Genomic DNA, 9465 nt, shown 5'->3' on the forward strand with positions numbered 1-9465 from the left:
AAGTATTTCATTTTTTGATGACTTTTATAAGTGGTATTATTTCCTTGATGTCTTTTTTGAGCTCTTTTCACTAGTATATAGAAATCCAATTGATTTCGCTGCTTGTTAATTTTTTATCCTGCTATTTTACCAAATCCCTTAAGGGCTAGTTGTTTCCAACAGTCTTTTTGTGGAGTTGGGGGTTCTATAAAATTATATTGTCTGAAAATGGTGAGACCTTCACTTTTTCTTAGCCAAGTTACAGTGATTGTTTTTGTTTTCTAATTGTTCTGGCTAAGACTTTGAACATGAGGTTAAAGAAGAGTAGTGCTAGAGGGTGTCCTTGTCTATTTCCCATTCTCATGCAAAATGTTTCAGTTTTTCCCCATGAATGGTATTGGCCCTTGGATTTTTGTATGTGGTCATTATTATGTTGATGAATTTTCCTTCAATTCCTTTTTTATTGAGTGTTTTAATCAGAAATGTGTGTTGGGTCGTGTGGCGGAGCTGAGTGAGCATTGCTGCAATGTTCTGAGAGTTTGGGCTAGCTTTGGGCACTCTGCTCTGGTCGTGGTGCACTTGCTATGCTTCCTGTGGGCAGGCAGTGACCTGAGCCTAATGTGGGCTGAGTGCAAGGGCAACACCCAGAATGGGAGCTGATTGATATGACGGTGTGGGTTCCCGGGGTATCAAGTGTAACTGGTGAGGAGTTGGCTTACCAGCTATCTAAACTAGGAGTTTCTCTTGTGATACCCACCAGAAAAATGGACAAGCTGAAGGGGTGAAACAAAAATGTCTTGAGAATGGCAATTTAAAAGGAAAAGATGTACTTATTTTGCCCCTTGACCTAATGAACATAAAATCCCATGAAGCGGCCACCAAGGCTGTTCTCCAGGAGTTTGGTAAAATTGACATTCTGGTCAACAATGTTGGATGATTCCAACGTCCTTTGTCCATGAACACCAGCCTGCATGTCTACAGAGAGCTCATGACACTTAACTAACTAGGGACCGTGTCCTTGACAAAATGTGTTCTGCCTCACATGATCGAGAGGAAGCATGGCAAGATTGTCACTGTCAATAGCATAATGGGTATAGTGTCTGAGCAGCAAGCATGCTCTTCGGGTTTTTTATTTTTAATAGCCTCTGAACTTGCTACATATCTCAGTATTATCATTTCTACCATTTACCCAGGACCAATACTGAAGTCAAATATTGTGATGAATGAACTGAAGAAGTCATGAAGCCTTTAGGTAATGATGGAGACCAGCCCTTCAAGATGGCAACCGGTCATTTTGCCCAATTGATTTTAATCAGTATGGCCAATGATTTGAAAGATACCTGAATCTCTGATCACCCGTTTGTTTATTACATACTTGGGCCAATACATGCCAACCTTGACTGGGTGGCTAACCAGAAAATTAGGAAAGAGGAGAATTGAGAATTTTAAGAGTGATGTGGATGCTGACACCTATTATTTTAAATCCTTCAAGAAAAATCACAATAAAAAGAGCAATTTGGATTTTTCAAGCCACTAGAGAGAGATGGAAACCACAAAAACAATTTTCTTATGCACTGAAGACTAATGTATGGTTTCAATTTTTAATAGATGTAAGTTTTACTTCAACATATAACAGATGAAGAAAGCATGACAAGAATCTTATCATAAAAGTAATAATAACACCTATTCCTGGACAAAGAATATTTTAAAATAATACACAGAATTTCCCAAATGACTGCATTTTGAAATGGTAAACAGGACTCTAGAAACCATCATTTATTAAATGCATGTTATATGCAAAAAAGGTTGTTGGTGTCCAATGCTCTTCTGCACATATTTATATGATCTGCTTCTTTTTTGTCTTATGTGGTGGATTACAATGATATTTTTCAAATGCTGTACCATCCTTGCATCCTTAGTATCAATCCTACTTTGTCACGATGAATTAATGTTTTTATATATTATTGGAACCTATTGGCCAGAATTTTGTTGACAATTTTTGCATCGATGTTCATAAGGGATACTGGTATGTAGTTTTCTGTCTTTGTAAGATCTTTGCCTGGTTTTTATATCAGGATTATGCTCATTTCATAGAATGAATTTGAGAGTTCTGTCGCTTTCTATATTTTTGAATAGGCAGTGTGGAACTGGTGGCAGCCCTTCTTTGAATACTTGGTAGCATTCCCCCATGAAACGATCTCATCTTACACTTTCTTCTCTGGAAATTTCGTGATCACCTCTATTTCTTGTTTTGTTATTGGTCTGCTTTGGTTTCCTACTCTGAGTTAGTGATACGAATTGCACTCAATCATTGTGTATTTTTTTTTTCATTTTTGTTGGCTACTATTGAGTGATCACTTTTTTGAATTTTTTTGCTTGTATGTATTTTTGCATGAAGGCTATTGATAATATAAGTTTCTGTTTTCGTAGTATCTGCCTGGCTTTGGTTTTAGCTTAATAAAATGAATTCTGGAATATTCCCCCCTTTTCTGTATTTTGGAGTAGTTTGAGTAGAATTGAAGTCAGCACTTCTCTGACCAATCAGATCTGACAGTGAAGTCACGTGGTGCAGAACTATTTTGGGTTGCATTTTTAGTGACCTGTTCAATTTTTGCCTTGGTGATAAATCTGCTAAAAATTTCTACCTTAATGTCTTTTCATTTGGATAGGTAGTGTTTCTAGAAAAATGTCCATTTCTTCTAGGGTTTCAAATTTACTGGAGTATATTTATTCATAGAATTCTGTTATTATCCTTTTATTTCAGTTAATTCTGTCATGACATCGCCCATTTAATTTCATATACATATTATTTGCATCTTCTTACTTTCTTGCCAATGGTTTACCAATTTTATTCTTTCAACAGACCTACTTCTAGTCTTGCTAACACTTTACCTTTTTCTCCATTTTATGTCTGCTTAAATCTTTGCTATTATTTTATTTACTGACTATACATATGCTTATTTTGCTGCTGTTTTTCAAATGGTTGCAGATATTGGGTTTAGGCACTGAGTTTGGTCCTTTCTTCTTTTTGATGTGTGTATTTACTAGTAGGAATTGTCCTCTGAGTACTGTTTTTGCTGTGTCACAAAGATTTTGGCATGTTGTATTTTCATTCTTGTTTGACTCATATATATATATATATATATATATATATATATATATACTGAATAAATTTTATATATATATAATTTATTCAGTTACCCAGTAGTGTGTGTTTTCTTTGGCTTATCATAATTTATTTTATGTTAAAATGTACAACTTTTTTGTTTTTGTTTCTGTGTGTTTTTTTAAGTGACTGAGTAAAAAGAGAACAGATAAATACAAGAGTGTCACTGGCTATTTAATACAAGGATTACAGGTGCAAAGGTTACAAAAAAGGAAGCAATATAAACAGACACAAATAACCTTTTTGCTTTTTTTACATGTGATTTGAAAGCTTAGTTTGAGCTATTCAGAAGCTACTTTTCTATTTTTCCTTAAAAAATAACTCCACTATTTTATAAAGAAAGAAAAATCTACAGATGGAATGAAAATATAAAGTTAGAGGCATTTCCATAAAATAGCAACTTTATACCAAATTCACTATTTTTTTAAATGCTGCCAAGTATTTGGACATATCTGAAATGTTTCAAAACCTGACATATAAACACTGAGATATGCTTCATTCAATAAACAGAAGTCTACATTTATAAAACAGAAAGCTGCCTTTTCCCCCCAAAAAAAATCTGTCACCAAAAATGGAAAAAGGTCTCACCTTTACACCAAACGTTTAGCAATAAAACCCCTCTGACTAATCAAATGGGAATAGCTATTATAGCTCTTTACAGTTTTATAATTAACAACAATATAGTTTTGTTCTTTTTTTTCACACTCTCAAAGCAGGGCACCCTAATCAAGGCAAAAAAACCCTTAAGAAATGGCTTACTGTTAGCACAACACTTGTACAGTACTCCAAGACCCACTGTCACTAACAAAGACATTAGCGGCATGCTCAAGTGTCACCTTAAACAAAATATACAGTAACTGAAAGCCTAACGGCATTTTCATGGAGTGGACACGCCATTAAGCAACACAGGGCTTGTTCAGCTTTCTCCGTCGCCATACTCTGTCCCTGGGGAGCCTCAAGCACAAGCAACCATGACCCCACCCCCCCAACCTGACTCCTTCTCCAATGAATCTGCCGCCACCCCTTCTGCAGCGGAACCTGGCTGCATCAAATCTTGGCATCTCCCACAGCCAACGACTGCAAACCCAGATCGCCAGCAAGGGCCACATCTCCATGAGAACCAAGTCGGCATCTCTGTCACCAGTGGCTGCCACCCATCAGTCACAAATCTATGGTCGCTCCCAGACCGTAGCCATGCAGGGTCCTGCACGGACTCTAACCATGCAGAGGCATGAACACGAGTGTGAACTTGATGCCAGCCCCAGCGTATAATGTCAACTCAGTGAACATGAACAGCCTCAATGCCATGAACGGGTACGGCATGTCCCAGCCGATGATGAACAGTAGCTACCACAGCAAGCATGGCTACATGAATCAGACCACCCAGTACCCTGTGCAGATGCAGATGGGCATGATGGGGAGCCAGCCCTATGCCCAACAGCCAATGCAGACCCCTCCCCATGGTAACATGATGTACACAGCCCCTGGCCACCATGGCTACATGAACACAGGCATGTCCAGTCTCTCAATGGGTCCTACCCAGTAGTTTTTAAAGAGGATGTTATTCAGTTTCTATGTATTTGATAGTTTTCGTTGATCTTCCTGCTTTTCATTTCCAACTTTATATTGTGACTTCTTAGTATTTTGATATTTTTAATTTATTCATGTTCCCTTGTGACCTTGCATAGGATGTATTCTGGAGACTGTGCATAAGCAGTGGAAAAGACTATGTCTTATGCTGCTGTTGCCTCGAGTGTTTCGTAAATGTCTGTGAGGTTAAACTAGTTGATTGTGTTATTTAGCTCTTCTGTGTTATTGGTGATTTTCTTTTTGGCTGTTCTGTTCATTCTCAAAAGTGGTGTATTACAGTCTCCTATTATTATTATGGAGTTGTCAGTTTCTCTGTTCAATTCTATTAAAGTTAGGTTTGTGTCTTTTAGAGCTCTTTCATTGTTTGCACAGATGTTTATTATGTTATGTTCTCTTGTTGGATTAATTCTTTATTGTACAATCTTTCCTTGTCTCTTTTCTGGTTGTTGCCTTAGTTTATTATATTCCATTCCTGCTCCATTTTGGTTGGCTTTTTAGTTATAAATTAATTTTTTTCATTGCTGTTTTCACTGTTCACTGAATTTTTATGATTTTCCTTTTTAAAACATTGGTGGCAAAGGTCTATTTTCTGTTTGCTAATCCTTCTAAGTTTGTGACAGTCCTTTCTATATTGACATCACCTTGATTTTATCTATATTTGACATTACATAACTACCCACCCCATTTTGCTTTGTAGTTGCTATTGTTTACCAAGTGACATTTGGTTCTCTAGGTTGTGTCATTTTATCTTCCATACTTCTATCTCTGGGTTAATTTCTGGTGATGGTATAAAGTGTCTTAATCTCACGTTGCTTTCTGCCATTACTGATTCTCTGTCTGATGCACTCCCTTTAGCATTTCTTATAAATGTAGTTTGGTTTCCAAAATATTCTTATTTTCTGTTTATCTGGAAAGTCCCACTTTGCGATCATACTTGAGTAATACAGTTGGCATTACTAGGTTGCTCTAAAAGAGTGGTATAAGCCAAACAGTGGCTTTTGAGGGGATCTGTGGGATGAGTGAATTAAATTCAAGGCAGAGAGTCCAACTTAGAAAGTTAGCATGAGTGTTTTGGAGAGATCCGAAGAATTAATCTTGATCTGTTGTCTTGAAGGACACACGTTCCCTATCAGGAGTCCCGGTACTACAGTAGGTTAAGCATTGAACTGATAACCATGAAAGATAAGACTCTTTGCTCTCAAAGATTTACAGTCTCAGAAACCCTAAGGAGCAGTTCCATTCGGGCCTATAGGGTCACAATGAGTTGGAATTGACTTTATGGCAGAGGGTTAGGTTTTTGGTTTTGTGCCCTATAAAAAGAGGAGATAAAGGAGGAATTCAGCTTGCAGGGCGTTATGGAGCAAAACCAACAGATTTAAGTGTTGCCTCCTCTTATGACTGTGAAAGGGAGGAATGAGTTTGTACATTGCTGGGCGGGGGCGGGGTGGGGGCGTCCCTTTTATGGTTGTTCTACAGAAGCTCTGGAGGGCGCTGTGGTTGCCTGCTTGGCTACTAACCTGAAGACTGGCAGTTTAAATCCACCCAGCGTCTTTGAAGTACTGGAGTCAATTTTTAGAATGTAAAACCGCATGCTGTTACCTTATAAAAATGAATTATGTTTGAAAACAAACGAAAGCTTGTGTTTTATCCTGTTTTTAAAAACGTTTAAAATATTTGCGCCATGTAGAGATGAATGTATTTCATGTTGGGAGCTCTCTTGACCGCTGAGGTGTATTTATTAAGGAGAAATGTAAATCCACGTGTTATTCAGAACAGCCTTGTGAGACATTTTGGTGTTACTACTATTGGAGTCTTTAAACATTTCAAGTACCTAAAAGTTGAATGTATGTGACAATTTGCACTGGCGGAACTGATCGTGAACCTGTTACAGAAAATGATGTCTCGCTTGTCAGGTTTCAGCCATTAAGCTCGCTTTTCTTATTGCATCTGCCTGTCTCAGAGCGATGCCCCTGAAGAGTCATTCAGGATGGATGTCTTTGCAGCCCGCCTTCCTCTTAGGCATTTCACAAACCAGCTCTCCTTAAATTTAGGCAACACACTTGTATTCCATGTGCTTACCACTGAAACCTCCGCAGAGAGGGGGAAACACCGCCAACAACCACAACAACCTGGAAGACACTATCGATCTATTTTCCTTCTTTTGAAAAAGAGGAAAAGTAGAGATCTTACAAAAGCACCTTTGATATGCAGGTGCAACCAATGAACCAATATGAACCAGTTCAGAGCCCCGCTCCTTCGTGGCTCGAGCTTCTTTCTTTAGGGGTGAACATTGCCTTTGGAGTCGAGGAAACATTGAAGATGTTGGCAGTTCTCGGCTCCTACTCTTTCCCACTCGTTTTAGAAACGAGTTGGCTGCAATCATGTTTATAGATAGTGTAAGATTAGCTTTCAGGTGGAAAAGGTTTGAGATGTTGAGGAATCCAGTGATGGTTGATCTAGAGAATAAAACCCGTTCTACGTAAGGCTCCTCATGCTTGCCAGTTCTTAAACGAAGCAATTTCCCATCAAAATAAACCCATCCAGGGGTTGCAGATCCACTTCTGTACAGACGAGAGCCAAGGAAACCCCATGCGGCAGTTCTCTCCCTCATATGGGTGTCCCGGTGAGCCAGTGGCGACCCGCCTGGTGGCAACCACAAGAACAACAATGTTGTTTGGTTTCTAGTGAGGGTAAGCGTTTTCTTTTCTCCTAGTGGCCAGCTGTTCCTTTTTCCGTTTGGAAATTGATCTGTTCGGGTCTCTGGGTATTTGTCCACCCAGTGAACAGTGTGTTCAGCAATAGTCACCAATGTAGAAATAATGGGCCAGGGCCCCATTCAGGAAGCAGTATTCCATCCCCCAGGGCTCCCTGTGTCTAAGGGAAGGCTCTGGTCCTGGCGTCCCTGCTCAGGTTCCCCCTTGGAGGCTGATGTGATTGTCGAGGTCCTCGAGGGCTGAGTAGCTGCCTCCTGACTTTGGCTTTTCCCCCGTTTCCAGCCTTTGCTAATCTGCGATGTGTAGGTTCCCAGAGCAAACCAGTCAGTCAAAGGCTCTTTTCACTGGTACATATTTGTTCGACGTGTTCAGAAGAGAGGGGGGGTGAAGGATGGGGAACTGAAAAGGACCCTTGTGACCACACAGCATCGCCCATTACAAGCAGTCAACTCACCGCTGGCCCCAAGCTTGTCTGATGCAATGAGAGGCTTGCAGGTGATCGGCTCATCCTCCCCAGAAGGCAGCTTAAGCGTTCTCACACACACCCTACCCCCGAATATCCCAAGCAGTTTTAAAACGTTTGCCTTCAAGTGCATCTAGTAATAGCCTTGAGAGGATCGGAGCAACATACGTGTCTCCAGCTCATCTCATTTCTAGCGCTATTCAGAGTTTAGGATTTACTTCAGCACCTTCTATACCAGTGGTCCTCAACCTGTGGGTCTTGACCCCTTGTGTGTGTGTGTGTGTGTGTGTGTGTGTGTGTGTGAAATGACCCTTTCACAGGAATCATCTAAGACCATCGGAAAACACATATTTCCAATGGTCTTAGGAACCGCCACACTGCTCCTCTCTCCTCTCCAGGAGGGTCCACCCACATGCAGACACGCCCACCTACGAGTACCCGGCGTGAAGACCGTTACCCATTGCTACCCCATGCTTCAAGACAAAAGTTCATTTATTTGTCATTAGAAATAAAGATTTCACAATACAGAATGACATACTATTTGGGGGATTAATCACGATGCTTTAACTATGTTCAATTTGTAACAATGAAAATACATCCTGCATATCAGTTGTTTACATGACGATTCATAACAGCAGCAAAATTACAGTTATGAAGTAGCAATGAAGCGAGTTTTATGGTTGGGGGTTCTCCCACATGAGGAGTTGTATTAAAGGGTCGCGGCATTAGGAAGACTGAGAACCACTGCTCTATACATTTTCTCTTTGGGAAACTGCCCATCTGCCTGGTGCCTTCCTGGTTCTGCCTGGTCTTTGGAGGGGTCTGGGTCTCTGAGATCTTTGGGGTTATCTCTTACTAAAGGGATGCTCGAAGAAGCAGGGATGAGGCAGAAATGAATACAGAATCTGACTCTCTTGAAAGAAGATACCATTCCTACCTGATAAGTAGGAGAAACTAGTTTTTCATGTAGAAAATTTAGAGAGTCTCTTCTCAAGTAAGTATGGTGTTGTTCCTAAGTGCGGGTGAGCTGGTTCTGGTTCACAGCAACCTTGTGTCAACAGGGCACAGACCTGCCAGCCTGTGCCGCCCTCGCCATGGGTCATGCCTGAGCCCACTGTTGCAGCCACTGTGCCAGTCCATCTTGTTAAGGCCTCCTTCTCCGTCACTGCCTCTCTCCTTTACCAAGCATGGTGTCCTTCCCCAGGGACTGATTTCTCCCAACAGTATGTCCAAAGGGCATGAAACAAACACTTGCCATCTCTGCCTCTAAGGAGCGTTCTGGCTCTATTTTGGGCAGTTCACAGTCGCTTCCACAATCTTCGCCAGCCCCATCCCTCAAATGCCTCCTGTCTTCTTCAGTCCTCCTTATTCAGTGTCCAACTGTCGCATGCAGAGGAGGCGACTGATAATGCCATGACTTGAGTATGGCACGCCTTGGTCCTCAACAACAACAAAAAGGCAAGTTAAGGGAGAGCAGCCAAAGAGTAATGTGCCATCTGTCAGTTGGTCAGACCGTGGTGGCTTGTGTGCTGCTCTGCTGTTGGCATTTTCAA

The 9465-nt window shown here is 40.7% G+C and overlaps 1 pseudogene; it reads left to right on the forward strand.

Annotated features, from left to right (window-relative positions):
• Window positions 1–348: 348 nt before the first annotated feature.
• On the forward strand, window positions 349–1516 carry LOC142452535 (dehydrogenase/reductase SDR family member 7 pseudogene; annotated as a pseudogene).
• Window positions 1517–9465: the final 7949 nt, after the last annotated feature.

This window comes from Tenrec ecaudatus, chromosome 7 (assembly GCF_050624435.1).
Source record: "Tenrec ecaudatus isolate mTenEca1 chromosome 7, mTenEca1.hap1, whole genome shotgun sequence".
In the NCBI taxonomy this organism is placed as follows: domain Eukaryota; kingdom Metazoa; phylum Chordata; class Mammalia; order Afrosoricida; family Tenrecidae; genus Tenrec; species Tenrec ecaudatus.